Here is a 15,005-nt window from a genome sequence, read left to right on the forward strand (position 1 = left end):
CATGGAGATTCTAATATACTTGCACAACTAGTGAATTCCCATCTGACAGTGATTCCACTATAGCACACCGGTATCAATACCCCATACAACATCAATACTATAGTACTGAACATTCATACCACATACATTAAATAGGGATATCATTGTGAAGCAATCACACAAAAGATGACTAGAATAACATAAATACCCACCAGTCAATCTAATAATTACTCATAATGCATGAACATATCATTAGCCATATGAACACGGGTTATGATTCAGTTACCAATAGAAATGGAATTGACCTAATCTGGATAGATCAGTAGATTAAAATCTCCTTGACACTCTGAATTGGCATGACATCATGTGCAACCCAGTGGGTAATGTAAGACTCCACTTCTGTAGAGCTTAGGAGAAGCCAGAGAGCAGTGCTTGTTCACCCTCTACACCATGCAGTTATTTCTTTGTCTCCCCCAATGTTCTGTTCCAACTAATCATAGCTAGGCAGCACACACCATGGTGCAAGAGAAAATCCTCGAGAAAATAATGCAGCAAACCTTGCTTGCAAAGCCCCTCCCTGCGCTGGCTTCACTAAGCACACACAAACACATGCAGTGTATCAACCAACTGTAGTACCTAAACAACTGCATTCACAGCTCTCTGCTAGAGAGCTTATATTATGAATCAAATAGACATATACATATCTCCATTCATAGGAATCACAAATCATCATCCACGGGGGTGACACACAAGCCTCACAACGCAGAGCTGCTACAGAGAATCACAATGGGAGCCCTCATCTCAGGTGATGCCAACAAGCCCACAGCATCTGGAGCAAGTCGTGACACATCAGTCATGCAAATAATATACAACAGTGCACTTTGTGCCAGAGAGCCCTTTAAGAAACAACTGACCTGCGTCCACTGGCGTCTCCCGACTCCTCTCACCCTTCCTCACAGCAACACTTAGGAAAACAAAAGCTAAATGAGGCTACTCAAAAACAGGTGAAACATGATGAATGAAAGGTTCCCATTTTGCGTCAGTCCACTGACTAGCGGCGACCCCGGTACTCTGGGGGCATGAGAGAGCGGTGAAAGAGGAGGGAGGGAGGGAGGGAGGCAGGGAGGCAGGGAGAGAGAGAGAGAGAGAGAGAGAGAGAGGGAGAGAGACTTGTGAATTTTCCAGCCCTGATTCCACTGCCGGTACCATATGCTTTATTGTTGAATGATGATAGGCGCGTTCTCTCTCTCGCTCTCTCTCTCTCTCTCTCTCTCTCTCTCTCTCTCTCTCTCTCTCTCTCTCTGTCTCTCTCTCTCTCTCTCTCTCTCTCTCTCTCTCTCTCTCTCTCTCTCTCTCTCTCTCTCTCTCTCTCTCTCTCTCTCTCTCTCTCTCTCTCTCTCTCTCCCCCTAGCCACACAAAGGCTCATTAGCTGCAGCCGGCTGAAAGGCTGGAGCCTGACTGGAACAGAGCAGAGCAGAGTAGAGCGGAGGCAGCCCGTGAGATCACATGGGTGGGATGTCTGAGAGAGAGAGAGTCAGGCGTGCCTCTGCTCCTGCTGTCTGCAGATATTTTTACCAGCATGAGCCAGGGGGGGGGGGGGAGGGTGGGGGGGAGAGTGGGGGGGCGGATGTGAGAGGGGGGGGGGCAGAGGGGGCAGAGCTGGGAATTATGAGGGGGAGGGGGAGAGGGAGAGGTAGGTAGAGTGAGGGAGAGAGATTTGATTTCAGACACAGCACAATAACCCATGTAATGGGTCATTGTAAAAGTCTTAAAACTACAGGAGAAATCATAACATGAATAATTGTTGAAAAACCTCGGCAGATGATGCAGCAAGCCTACCAATAAGGAAAAATTACAGTAGGCCTACCATGTGCATGATAGACATTCACACCAACCGTGAAATCTACTGAATATAACCATCCCAGTAGTATCAGGATACGTCTAATCAAAGTAAATATTCCATCCACCACAGTGAGAGTGGGCAGTCTGTGTAACAACTTGTCAGCAGAGAAGCGATTACAGTCCAAACACTTCCTATGTCAGGAAGTCCTGGTGAGTGTAAGTGAGGCCACAGCCTGTGGAGTCAGAGGGATGATATCATTCTCACACTCAATTGGACAATGAATCAACATTAGAGGCCCTGTACTTCCTCTTAATCTGGTAGTTTACAGCAAGCAGGGAAATACTGTATGAGCAATAGAGCAGTCGTACAACTGTTAAGAGCAAACTATAGAAATAAAGGTAAACACGAAAAGCTGGTTTCATATGGCATGAGGGTAAATTAGCAACCTAGCTCATAACACACACAAAAACATTTCCTCTACACCTCTGACAGCAGAACGTGTGGATGAAAACACATTTAGCACTTTTAACATGTGCCTAATAGAGTAGTACTAATACAAGCTATAAATCCCCCCTGGCTCTACAAGTGCCCTTCTGTAGTGGACGGATACAGTGTGAAAATCATGTTTTTTGACAGCGCCATGTTTGCTGTGAAGGGATTACATTGTTTTATAGACGCGCCAATGACACACAACCGTCATCTCCCTCAGTAGCAGTGCCTACATCACCACCAGCGTGTCCTCACAAACCCTCTCTTGATAGAGCCGCAATCCTCGAACAATTTTTAGTCTCCGTCTCACAGTGATTCCTCCACTCTGCTGTGTCAAAGTAGGCTAAATCAAATCGTGCCGAAGGAGCTACTCACCACCCAGAGCCAAACCTTCAACACAGAGATGCATCATCTTCACAGACCATTGTTGATTTGAAATACAGTTCTTCTAACATAAACCATTAACATGGATACAGCACAAAGGTAGACAGGTAGACATGGACACTGTCATGGACACTGCAAATGTAGACAGGTGTGTCTGTCTAGAGAGACTACAATTGACCATTATGTTATCGGTCACTAACATGTGCTTTCTCTTATATATTATATTTCTCATGATCATGAAACTGAATTAGTCTAATGTGGTTTAATGTCCATTCAGCTTTAGATATAGATACAGGAAGCCGGCTACATTGCCAGATATTGTGTATATTGATAGTGATCTATTAAAGATGGACCAGATGTACAGTATCACACATGCATATTATATCATTGTTGCATCATAATGTGGGATAATTCAATGATAGTACTGTAGGTTCAGTGCAGAGAACTATGGTTAGTTCATGTCTTATTATAATGATTATAAACAAAATGTATTTTTTCTCTAAAAGGGCAGCACCCACGCAGAAAATAATAGTGTTATAATTTTTTCTCTTACCATAACCATAAACATAATATTTATGAACGATAAATAATACATATTATTATGCGTACCCATGCTTACACAGCTGAACTTCATGACATTGATACTTGAGGACATTCAAATATTTATATTGTGTGTATTGTATGTTCAGTTCTGTTATCCGTTCTTACAAGACTGTGTTTGTCGATGTTCTGTTCTGTCTGCACTATTTGTGATCTTCACTATGTGAGTATTCTTATTATTATTCTTAATGCCAAGACACATTCCTTGCAACTGTTGTATGGGCATGGCAATAAAGTTATTTGAATTTGAATCTGAATAAGACTCTAATCTCACAACTTGTTGTTATTTCCCCCTCATTTCTTCCAGAACTTGGATTTCTATTGTAAAACTGGAATACCTCATCTGCATTTTGTTTCATGCTTGTTATGACTACGTATATGCAGCTCTATTACATAAAAATGCAAAACATAAGCTGGGTAGATGGCATTCGTTACACACAACACCATCCAGCACTGCTCGTGACCTATATTTGGTCCGACTCGCAAGTGGCTTTCTGATTTCAAAGAAGCATGTTTGTGACAGCAGGCATGAAAATAAACATACAAGAGATTTGGAGTTAATTAATTCTAAATGTGTGTGGCCACGCTCTGCTGTTGTATTGAGGTCATATGCAAATTAACTGTCCAACCCAGGATGCTCAGAGAACGCTTGTCACTGGGAAAGAATACAGAGAAAAAATATAGAAACAGGAATCCTTAAGTCATAATATCTTTATAAAAAGAGTCCTATTATTCCTAAACACAAGGTAAATACTCTAAGACAAAACGGTACACCATATAGGCTACTAAATGAGGAGAATGGAAGCTGGAGAAGCATCATTAAAGCAATCATTGCAGAAGCCCTAATTTCAACTTTTACTCTGACACTTGGATCACCTAATCTAAATCATATTCTCTATGCATACAGTCAGCAAATCCCTTGGCAGTGCAGCAGTGGAAGGGAGGCAGGGGACAGGGGAGGGAGGGGACAGGGTGGTCAGGGGACAGGGTGGTCAGGGGACAGGGAGGGCAGGGGACAGGGTAAGCAGAGGACAGGGGAGGGAGGGGACAGGGTAGGCAGGGGACAGGGTAGGCAGGGGACAGGGGAGGGAGAGGACAGGGGAGGGAGAGGGCAGGGGAGGGAGGGGACAGGGTAGTCAGGGGACAGGGTAGGCAGGGGACAGGGGAGGGAGAGGGCAGGGGAGGGAGGGGACAGGGTAGGCAGGGGACAGGGTAGGCAGGGGACAGGGGAGGGAGAGGGCAGGGGAGGGAGGGGACAGGGTAGGGAGGGGACAGGGTGGGCAGGGGACAGGGGAGGGAGAGGGCAGGGGAGGGAGGGGACAAGGGAGGGAGAGGGCAGGGGTGGGCAGGAGACAGGGAAGGCAGGGGACAGGGTAGGGGAGGGGTCAGGGTAGGGGAGGGGACAGGGTGGGCAGGGGACAGGGTAGGCAGGGGCAGGGAGTGAGGGGGCAGGGATGGGAGGGAGCAGGGAAGGTAGGGGGCAGGGTACTAACCCTCTTAGTGAGGCTAAGGAAAGCAGAACCAGGACAAGGCAGACTTCAGACACCACAGCTTGGTCCCTCTGAAGCCTGAAGAAAGGGCATCGCTATCCTCCGCCAAATCTCAATATGGCCCATCTCATTTAAAAGTGCGAGTGTTTCTGCTGTCACACAGCTCAGCGCAAATATACACACACAACCCAGATGGCTAGTCTGAATTTTAAGTGGGAAAAATAAACTATGGGAGAATATGCCAATATCCAGACTGTCTGAGTGACCAGGGCCATGAAAATACATGGAATGAGATCTTAGAGCAAAGGGGAACCCTAAACCTCAAAGCTCCTCTACCATGTTAGCAGTCGTCCAAGGCTGTGTTTAACCTCATCCATCACCAGTGTCAGCTAGGGCCATAAACAGCAACCTTGAGAGGGGAGGTCTCAGCTGGGCTCCCCGGAGGAGAAGCCAGGGCCGGGATGATTACACAGCTACAGATGATGTCAACAGAGGATCCCTACGATTGCGCGTGTGGCTCAGAGAACATAAACACAATACTGATGTATTCCACTCTCAACGGCACCGTTTATAGGGCGCAGAGGAGAGCCTCCTAAATTATACATGAAAAGGCCACAGTGGAATATGTTTGTGGAGGGGTCAGAGGTTGCAATCTCTCTCTAGTAGGCTTACTTTCTCTCTCTCTGTCTCTGTGTCATATAATCACATTTGCTCAGGGATAACATGATGCACACTGTCATTTGCATCCCAGCCTCCCTAGAGGAAATGTGGTCACAGAAGCCCCCACCCCCCCAAAACAAATCAATGTACAGGATGGTTTGAATTAAAGTGGTATGGATTAAAACTTTGCCACATCTGAATATCAAACAATTATTATGATTATTGAACAATAAAAATGTGCAGCTCAATGACGTATGGTGCCTTGAATGTATTCAGACCCTAATATTATAATATCACAAGAAATAGGTACAGACATTCTTTGGCATGTGCACAGTAGAAACTACAGTGCTGTAGTTCCATACAACATTCAGTTCCACACTAATATGGAATTCAAAGATGGCCTCTCTTCTCTTATCACTATAACCCTGCTGTGGGGGAGAAGAGACAGCCACATTCAAACCTCTATTTTCTTCAATTAGCCAACACACGACTATATGCTAGATATCTATGCAATATCAGGTCAGAGTCATGAAGGCTAATACTAATGCTTGGGCATCTTAGTGAGCATTCAAAAGTCACAAGCACAGGGAAAACATCCCGCAATTAAACACAAAGGAATCCATTTAAGGAAATGTAGTACATCTACAGACTTATGCAAATGAGGTTTCACATGCGCTCTGTACATTTGTTAACTTGCTGTTGCCTGAGGCTGCAGACAGCTCCGCAACACATGAAAGGAGAAAGGGAGGGAGGGAGGGAGGGAGGGAGGGAGGCAGCAGCCAGACCAGCCCACTGCTCAGCACTCAGCACACGAAGCTGCAGCCCCCTGCCTACTGCAGCCTGATGCCTGCTACAGCTAGCCTAGCCTAGCCTAGGGCTGGGCACCACTGATCTCCTCCTACTCACAGAACAATAGAGGACATGTTGCCTCTGTTATCAATACAGGCCCAGGGAGAATATCAGAGAGATGGTAATAACAAGGTAATATCATGGATCAGGATGTTAAGGTATCAAACTGTGCTGGTCCCCTGGTTTCATTCTAAAGTGGACATAATGACTGCTAATAACATGAGATGCAAAGTGGGTGTTGTGATTTATTGTACATTTATTTCACATTAACATGTGAAATAAAGGATCAAAACATGATACGTGCATACTATATGTTTTTTTGTGGGGTTTTTTGTGTTTTTTTAAAACCTGTTGGCACATTTCCTAAATAAGCAAGCAAGTCATCTAATTCTACACTTATCCTCTTTCCTAACATGTATTCACAACATCACTGCTGTCTGATACATTTATGTAAAACTGAAATTGTTTTGGTGTTGATTTGGTCAATAAATCTCTGATATCAATCTCAAAAAGATATATTAATCCCTGTTATCCCTGCTATAATTATTCAACAGCATACTATACAACAGATACAAACACAGATCATAACTTTCCAGCTCCACATTCAAACTTTGCCATGTTTTGGTGTAATTCAAGTCACGCACTGCAGAGGCATAATCAGGTATGTTCACCCCTTGTGTCAATCACAATGCTCCGCTGAATTATTCATGCCAGTATATTTTATTTAAGACTGAATTTTCCCATGCCACCTGAAAGTTCACAGAAGCCCGTACTCAGGCAGGAACAGAGCTGCCAAACCACCTCACAGACACAGAGATGCTTTCATCTCACACAGGCTGAGGGAGCTGGAGTGGGGGGGGGTTCACGTTCAGCAGACAGTCTTATTATTTATATATAGCTCGTATCTATTGAGATCTTGAAGCATTATCATATGTAAAACATTAGCTCTGATAACTGGGAAAATTCATGCAGCAGGTCAGGCGGTACATTTGTGTGTGTGGTCATAGTCATGATGCAAATAGAATGAATATGTAATCAGCCTATAATGAATTCAATTCTAAAAACGCATTCATTGATATACAAAACATCACAGTCAGGAACAGACCCCGGGTCCCCATGCCATGAGATCTAGATGAAGATTTAGATATTAGGTCATAGAAAGTGCAGAGATCCCAATAATTCTAACATACTGTAATAGTTTCTCCTATAATACTAAAACTAAATATATTTGCTTATGTTACATACAAACATATGTTGTTTATCTGAGGAATATTTTATTGACAATATTACAACTGTCTACGATCTGATGTTGCAAATGTTCTTTTGACTGAATGGAAATGGAAAACCTTTACCACAAAGGTAGTCATTTCACCAGAGCGTTCCTCACATTAAAACTGGTTGCCATAGTGATGATGGCAGGCATAGCGAGCACTGTATAAATGCATGATGGGAATCATTTGTTGAGAATTCATTCTAAGCTAAATTACATCCCGGCCTCTTAGGAATGAAAGCAAATGTGGTGCCCCTCATTTCCCTTGAAATCAAAACAAATAGTCGAGAAAAATACGATGGTCACGTCAAAATTAATGCCTACAGCCTGCTGTAAGTTAAAGGTGTGCTGCCTCTTATGAATGAGAATATCAACAAGGGTATATAGCATAGTTGAGATGCAGCATATATGTCATCGACTGCACAGTAATTATTATTGCAAGCTTGCTTTTATATGGCTTTGATATGGTAAAGGTCTCGTGTACAGTATACTGTTTCACAGGATTCCAGAGTATAGAATTTATGTGGGTTCCAGTTTCAGTTCATGTCAGCCATTTAAATGATATTTGATAAGAAACCTAATAATATGTTTGCTTTGCAAATGCAATTAAGAAGAAAAGCATTATACTTTGATGAAGTAAGACAGACAAAAAATATGGTTTCACTGCAAGAAATTAATTATTTGTTTTAATCAAGGGAGTGAATGGACAAGAGATAATTGTTTTACGCTGTAACTGCACTGTTTGACTGTTCATCCACCTAAGTAAAATAAATCAATATAACACATTTGAATCTAAAGCATGCCTGCTCTCTCAGTGACTGGATTCTGCCCTGCTGTTGGCCCAGTTTCATACGATTAATTACGACACATTTAGTGCTGATGCCTGATACCACTAAAAACTACAGTGCATATGGATTATAAATAGTCTGCTTTATATGAATCCAAACCACAGTTAAACGGAGCCAAACCAACTGTTTCATTTCTTTATGAAACTGTTAATCCAACATATTTTACTGGAAACGCAATGACAAATGCTTAATTACAAGTTGTTAATTAAAGTTGATTACATTCTGTCCATTTGTTTTTCAGTGATTTAAAATACAAAATTAAGACTACAGACAATCTCATCACAATCTCGCTAATCAAGCTTTAAGCTTTCTTTTACTATAATATGATGGAGTGTAGAACATTTCAAATAGGTGTCATGGCAACATCTCATGAGAACCAGATCCCAATCCCTGAAAAACTACCGGTACAGTCAAACAACAAGTCTGTATAGTCAGATCAAAAAGCCACATCACAAACATCTACTCAAGGTTCCTACTATAAGAGCAACAAAATGCTTCTGTTGAGCAAATGGTTGGCAGCTGATATCAGTGCTTTATTTTCTGCTTAATGCTAGAATACAATGCCTATTGACATGGTTTAAAGTAAAACATATTTGGCAATAAACTAAAAGTTAGTAAATGGAGAAGATCAGTACTGTATTATTCAATGCTTTAATACAAGGTCTTTGGATTGACATGGTTTACAACAAAATCTTTAGAAAATCAAGGTCAATATGTTTGTCTTTAAGATATTTAAAGAATATAATTGCAAACTGAAACGCTCAATTGTACAGAGAGTTCTTTGTTCACTAAATAAGAAACAGACACTACATATTTTGGTCCTCCTCAGGGCAAGTGCATTATGAGGCAGAACATTCCAACTGATCAAAAAGATATGTATCGTAATGTTAGTAGAGCATTACAGTAGCTATTGTACTCCTCCCCAAACCAATGTTACAGCCTGACCTTTTGGGACTGTTATACAAGTGAGTGTGAATGGAGCTACAGGTCCAGATTCAAGGCAAACATGAATCCCTGTCATTCCCACATAAAAGGAAGCCAAATTGATTTGGCTGTGAATGTGAACCTCTGTTTGAAGACTACTCACCCGCGCCAGAGTCATGCAGAGAGACTCTACTCTGTGCTGTTATCTTTAAAAGCTGTGCCACCTTTCCTGTGAATCTTTAATGGACCACATTCACTGCTACAGAGCTTGAGCCATCTGTGCTATAGTATGCAATACCAACGCATGGCAGATTCACTTATTCAAATGAAGCAGCTTAATGATCCAGCCCACACCCAAGTAAATACATTTAGTGAATGTTTCAATGTCCTTTAACTGTGTCACACATACTAATTAAATCATTTTCCCATGAGGACAGAGTGCTGATGGATTGCATAGCCAAACAGATGGATTGAGGAGGAATAAATACACAGCCACAATAAGAGGGGGAGCCCCTCTTGCCTAACAGATCTCAATCGCTTGGCTGTGTGTGTGTGTGTGTGTGTGTGTGTGTGTGTGTGTGTGTGTGTGTGTGTGTGTGTGTGTGTGTGAGTGTGCGTGTCTGTGTGTGTGTGTGTGTGTGTGTGTGTGTGTGTGTGTGTTTGTCTGTCTGTGTCTATGTGTGTTTGAGTGTGTGTGTGTGTGTGTGTGTGTGTGTGTGTGTGTGTGTGTGTGTGTGTGTGTGTGTGCTGCACAGAGAGCTGTCTCAGTGCCTCCTTCCTGTTTGACAAAAGAGACTGGTTCAGGAACAACAAAGAAGGCAGAGCTGGATAACGAGACACGTTGCCATATTCCAACCCACTGTCATCGCTTGACTGGCACAGCATGGGTCCACAGCTGCTGCCAACTGCTGACATCCAATTACATGACCTTTGCTATCTACCCCCTTTTGATAAGGCACAGAATAATCAGGTTAACAATTATATCTCCAATAAAAAACGACTGCGCACTAGGATATGTTTTGCTTTGCAAAATGGCACTCAACATATTGACTTGAAGGATAGGCATCTTGTTGTAATGGCTCAAGTGGTAGGGGCCCGCTGCATCCAAAACCATGATGCTTGCAGATCCATTATGCTTGGCTTGAGGGCCTCATGGACCATATACACTGAACATACACTGTTAACTGTAAGTCGTTAAGGACAAATGTGTTTGGTAAATGGCCATTCTGAATAGTTATCCATGAATGAGAGATGAGAACATAGAGTCATTTCTCAACATCCAGGTATGGTACAGTACAGTATGTATCCAAGTGCTACTGTAATGCATAGAGAAGGCTGACTCTTTTCTGGTGAAGAGAATAAATGCACACACACCATTGAGCACTGCCCTCTTTGTCCATTATAGACAATGTCTAATAAAAGCCATTGGGTGTTCCACAGCATTGATGGCCATTGAAAAGCTCCACAACCAAGCAGACCTCATTTTACTGCCTCGTATAAACAGCAAAGTATGTCTCTTATATAGATTCTGACTCACGGATGACTTAACAATAAAGAGCTGTTATATGTCTTATAATTTAAAAGACATATAGTTGTATTAATAAAAAATTGAGTGTTAAACTAGGTTTCTTCTATAGGAATAGGTCATGCTTGTCACATGACAATAGAAAGAAGATCAACGTTCCTATCAGTACTTGACTATATACTGTAGAAATTATTTATATGAATGCATCCTCCTCTACATTAAAACAGATACGATTCTGTCTATCTTTCAGCACTCCATTTTATTACAGGTGATATGTTTCGTACTCATCACTGTCTTTTATATCAGGCAGTGGGGTAGCCGTCCCTAAATAAACTCTCATGCTATCTTACTTCACATATTACGTGACGATCCAGCACTTATCAGATGCGGTCTCAAGTTTGGTTAGTCCTTGAGGTCCCACGTGTCTCCTCTGAGCTGGGGAGAACTGCCTTTAGTTACTGTGCTCCTAAGACATGGAATGATTTGCAGGATACACAGAGACTCAAAGCCTTAGTTTCACTGGGCCATTTAAGAAACTTGATATCTGAATTGTTGGTGGAGGATTGTTGTTGTTATGAATGATTGTTGTCTGTAAAAACTGTATAGATATAGATATAGATATAGATATAGATATAGATATAGATATAGATAGATAGATAGATAGATAGATAATTATAAATAATTATAATTATATATAAATAAAATATAAATAATAAAACACAATAAATACAATAAATAAATCCATAAACATGTATGCATTGTGTGTTTGTTTCAATTCATCTCTGAAATTAAAATCTGTACCTTGTCTACTCTCGGTCTTTTGGCTCTAATACTTCCATTATTAATGAGGTATGTGTTGCATTTCAAACATTCTCTATTGAGTAAAAACTAACCCAGTTGTCTGTCTGAATATCAACATCAAATCTTACCATAGCTTGTTATCATGAGAGCCTTTGTTGCAGCACTGCAACAGCTGTGCAAGCATTTAACAGAAAGCCATAAATTCAACCTCAGTCCATAGCAAAGGCAGTCGGCATCACATGTCTGTATTGCATGGCAGAACATGACATTTTTAGACAGTAGACAAGAAACAATAGACAGTCTTACCTTAAATAAAATATGTAGTTCTTCAGCACTGAATAGTCTCTATCCTATAGAAACAACAAACAGAAATATAAATTAGCAATAAAAGTGACTATAACATGTATACCTACAGTACAAATACTAGGCTTACAGTAATAGACAGTGCATTACAGTACATCATAATCTACTTCAACTTCCATACTTCCCATGGTCTGCAACATTTGAGCCATGTTGGAAAGCATATGTTTTCAACCAATACTCTTCTAATGAAAAGCAATCTTCACTGTTGCTGAAAATGACACATGTCCCATTTGACCTGCACGTTTTGGCATTATTACAATATCACAACAATGTATGTTGACCATGAAAACCATGGGAAGTGGTGATTGACGGTGGTCTTTCTGCAGTGAAGCTTAGAGAGGGAGAACTAGAGGAGGCAGGAGTAGGGTGCACTCTGCCTGACACAGCTGTGCTGTATGTTCACCAGGAGCTCTCTGCAGGGAACCAGCCTCTCCTCTCACACAGCTCTGCATGGGAGCCTTTTAGTCACTTGGGTTCACAATGCCAATGTACACACACACACACGCATACACGCACACACGCACATGTATACGCACACACACACACACACACACACACACACACACACACACACACAGACACACACGCACACACACACACACGCACAGACACACACACACACACACACACACACACACACACACACACACACACACACACATATTGCATACAAAGCAAACACATGCACACACACACACCCACACACACACACACCCACCCACACACACACACACACACACACACACACCCACGCACCCACCCACACACACACACACACACACACACACACACACACACACACACACACACACACACAGACACACACACACACACACACACAGACACACAGCAAAGTGTCAGAGAAGTACTTAATATTAAACAAATTAAACAGCCAACTTCATACTCGGTAAAGTGTTTTGGATATAACAAAGGAAACCTTTCCTGATCTTATTGTACAGAATAAAAATTATAATGGTGAACTAATTTGGGCTACATTACAGCATGATACAATAGCCTTATGCATAATGTATAACTCTGTATCAAGACAAGGTGCTAAGATATGCTTAGAAAATATCACGAGATGCAAGTAACCACATTATAGACTGACAAAGAAAATATCTATAAAATCGGCTAAATTCATTCTCTACAACACAAAGACAATCACGTCGTCAATGAAAAATGTTAACCTAAAAAACACACACTTGATTACTATAAGCCCCATAGATAAGAATGAATAATGATACTCAAGTTGCGATACTTACCATTCATTTCGTTAAATCATCAGCCTTTATAAATGCAATGACTGCTCGTTCAATGACGTCCCTTTTTCTGACTAATTAGGCACGCAAATTAAACGTTTTCTTCATTAAGCATGTCACTCATTACATTTCTCGACAGTCTCTAGTATTGTGTAGCAACACATCATTTGAGCGCACCGCAACCAAGATTTGCCTACACCCGGCACAGTTGTCGCATCTACAGTGCAGTTGCATTCGCATAGGCAGGTCTTCCGGCTGCTTGTGGAACAATGGTGCGGCATCGGTGTGACAGCTACATCCACAACGTGACTTCTCTCAACCAATCAGTTTACATGGTTCAAGGAATTAGGAATCGTCCGCTATAACCATTGTAGGCTGTACAATGTCCATGTGCGACAATGCTGGTAACATGTCGTCAAAGGTAATCATGACATTTCACTGTCTGTTGCAGAGGAGCTGTGTATGCTTTACTGATGCAACTTGGATGCAATTTATAGCAGAAACAAGTATGTCGGTGTGTATAATACTGACAATCAATGAAAATACCACACTGCTGTTCTGCTTCATCACTTTTATGTAAAGGTACAGTACCAGATATTCATGCCACAGAAAAAGGTCAAGTACAGTATGTGTCTTTGTGTATTGCCTATAAGTTTTTATATAACTAAGGACACATCTACGTATGCAACAAGCATAAAGATAAAAACATTTTTTTAATGCTTCATACTCTAGTTTGGGCGACTAGAAACAATGACAATATTTTAGCGACATCAATACTCGAATGGAGTGGTCCCCAACAATGCCTATGGCTACAGTATGATGTGTGTTATCACGACTGGCTTTATAGTAGCATATTACTACTGAGGTACACTGTCATCTAGTGGAGAGTGTATAAAGCTACACGTCATGCAACAGCACTGTACTGTGCACATCTTCCGCTATCAATTTCATATGAGAACAATAAGACTAATTTTCCTGAGCCCAAGACCTGAATAATACACCTGATGACAATAACTTCCCATGTAGCTCTGCTTTTTTTTTTTTTTGTCATGAAGGAGAAGTCAAAAGTTGGTTGCTCCATCTATGAACATGTAGCAGGAGGAAAACGCAGTGACTGAAATGACCAATCAATGTTAAAGATCGATTATCAGATTTGCAATCAGACTGAGGAGAATGTCAGTAGGGTGGGGACTGTCTGCGCTTCTCTGAAAGAACAGTAGATGGTGCTACTTGCTCACTTACAGCAGAAAAGGGTAAACTTATCTAGAACTTATGGTCCCTCCTTATTCATGGTGCAGTTTTTCTTTTTCATTTACTTTTTATCATCAATAATGTATGCATGCCTCAATATATGATCACATTATGAACCCTCATTATTGTTATAATAACTTAGAGTAGTGTAATTTAGTATTCATTTTGGACTTGAAAGCCTGTTGAATAGGGCTTTAGATTAACCCCACCAAGAAACTTGTACGTCTTGGGTATTTATGCAGGGTAGAAATTAATCTAAACGAGGCCTGAATGGAGACGACACTCATGTCTTAATTTAAATGACCAATTAACATTAATTGGTTTGGAGTATTTGTACATTTTGAACTGCATGTAAAATATATGCAAATCCTGTCTGTTTTTTCTAAGGACAGTTAAGTTAAATTGGGTGAATAGAAATGGCTCAAACAAGGAGAAGTCATTAAGGAATTATTGAAATGTCTGTCTCAAT

The 15,005-nt window shown here is 41.4% G+C and overlaps 1 protein-coding gene across 1 annotated transcript in view; it reads right to left on the reverse strand.

Annotated features, from left to right (window-relative positions):
- csrnp3 (cysteine-serine-rich nuclear protein 3) overlaps positions 1 to 12,082 on the reverse strand; it is a gene marked incomplete at its 3' end in the record, with an annotated part of 19,407 nt that extends 7,325 nt beyond the window's left edge. Inside the window, exon 1 of the mRNA XM_083682560.1 lies at positions 11,970 to 12,082. The remainder of the gene's footprint in view (positions 1 to 11,969) is intronic.
- Positions 12,083 to 15,005: the final 2,923 nt, after the last annotated feature.

This window comes from Argentina silus, assembly GCF_951799395.1.
Source record: "Argentina silus genome assembly, chromosome: 12".
NCBI lineage: Eukaryota > Metazoa > Chordata > Actinopteri > Argentiniformes > Argentinidae > Argentina > Argentina silus.